General features: G+C 46.8%; 1 pseudogene; it reads left to right on the forward strand.

Moving 5' to 3' along the window:
• The first annotated feature begins 264 nt into the window (after positions 1-264).
• Positions 265-392, forward strand: LOC136601102 (U2 spliceosomal RNA; annotated as a pseudogene).
• The last annotated feature ends 1,553 nt before the right edge of the window (positions 393-1,945 follow it).

The following is a 1,945-nucleotide window of genomic DNA, read 5'->3' on the forward strand; positions in this document are numbered from 1 at the left end:
CGACATTGCGATCGGCGCTATGCAATGGATATGGATGCATTAGACACCTGCAGGTAGTAAAATACCTGCGGATGTCATTTTTCCCTGCAGGCGCGGGTCCCGCGTGCAGGAAAAAAGCCGGACATGCTCCATTCAGGCGCGGGTCTCCCGCGGGGACGGCTCACCCTGGTTGAGAAGGCGTTGGGCGGGGCTATGCAAAGGTCTTCCGGCTCCCTCAGTGCATTGTGGGTGTGCCCGGAGTGCTGGCTGAGCGTGTTGCATCTGATACGTCCCCTATCTGGGGATCATATATTAAATGGATTTTTAGAACAGGGAGCTGGAAAAAGTGCTTGCTCTGTCCACTCCGCACATTGACCTGGTATTGCAGTACCTCCAGTACTGGTGCACCCCCTTTCCTACAGCAGTTTCCAAAAGCGGGAAAAAAAACTGATGAGCAAGAGGTGCAGCACAGCTGCGGCTGCTAACAACCAAGCACTTAGATTTAGGCCTCATGTCCACGTGATACATGGCGGAAGTATCGCATGATACTTGTGCGACGGCTCGTGTTTTTGCGTGATGTCCTGTAGTTTTTATTTGTACCATTTTGGAGTTTATAAGACTTTATCGCTGTTTATTATAACTTTTTTTGGAGATAGGAATCGGTTACGTGCACACTTCCCATAGACTTGTACAGGGACCCTTGGTGCGCAAATGTGCACAAAAATAGAGCATGGTGAGGTTTTGCACGCATGCGAAATGTGTGAGTAAAGAGAATTCTGAAGGCATCCATTGAAACAAATATGTTTGTGTGAAGCGGCCCTTACTGTACTTTTGTTAGCACGAATCAAGCACATTTGCAAGCGCAAAAAAACACGCAACCATGCCGCCATTTATTGAAATGGGCTCTCTTGGAGCGTTAAGGATATGGGGGCGTGGTCAGACCATGATATTGTTCCAATATCCGCCTGTAAAACCCCCTCGAGGCCTGCCCACGGCAGCAGGAACATATCTATCCTAGAATAAGATGCATGTGGCGCGGAGAGAAACGTGTAGTCCCTCTACGATCCATGCATGCACCTCCACACGTCGTATAATTCTTCTGAGTGTATGATTGGGACAATGGGTGACATGCCCCTGCCGCTCGCGGTGGAGTCCAAGGTAGGGTCCACCACTGAGTTTAGATCTCCTCCGATCACCAAATTCCCCTCTCGAATTTTAGCCACTTCGGAAAGAACATGTTTGAAGAATTTGGCCCTGCCTTTTAAATGGGAAGTAGACATTTACTAGAGTGTAGGTGGTGGCGTTAATTACGCAGACTAATATTAGAAATCGCCCGCCTGGGTCCACGTATACGTTTTTTTGGGAAAATGTAACGTTCCGGCTAATGGCTATCATTACGCCTTTCTTTTTTTTCCCTTCATTTGATGCCAGGAAAATGTTTGGAAATTTAGGGTGGTTGCAGGGGGGGTGTTTATCTCTCAGGAAGTGTGTCTCTTGGGCGAGGAAGATGTCTGAGTGGGACTTAAGAGCCTGTCTCCAAAGCATGCTACGTTTATAGGGGCTGTTCAGGCCTTTTACATTTAGGGATGTGATGCTAATGGGCATAACTGGTAGGTGGTTTATACGCTGGGGAGTCGTTGTGTTTTTTCATATTAAGTATGGTGGGGGGGGGTAGGGAAGTGGCCTCCTACTGAACCTTTTATAACTATATTTGACATAAGGAAAAAAAACATCATTAACAGTTAACAAAATCAAAATATTGTTCATCCAGCGCCTATCTGCACTGGATGAATGAACCTTAGGTAGGGGTGGCATTTTAAACCATCCACTTTAGGCTCCGTAAAGGAGAAATATAACTATGGGTTCAAGACCCTTTACAACATCAATTTATGCGTGTCTGCCATGCTTATCTGATGTTTTCCAGTCTTGTTCGATTCTTGTAGGAGATTCTACCGCCGTCCTCAGA

Source organism: Eleutherodactylus coqui, unplaced genomic scaffold (genome assembly GCF_035609145.1).
Source record: "Eleutherodactylus coqui strain aEleCoq1 unplaced genomic scaffold, aEleCoq1.hap1 HAP1_SCAFFOLD_30, whole genome shotgun sequence".
In the NCBI taxonomy this organism is placed as follows: domain Eukaryota; kingdom Metazoa; phylum Chordata; class Amphibia; order Anura; family Eleutherodactylidae; genus Eleutherodactylus; species Eleutherodactylus coqui.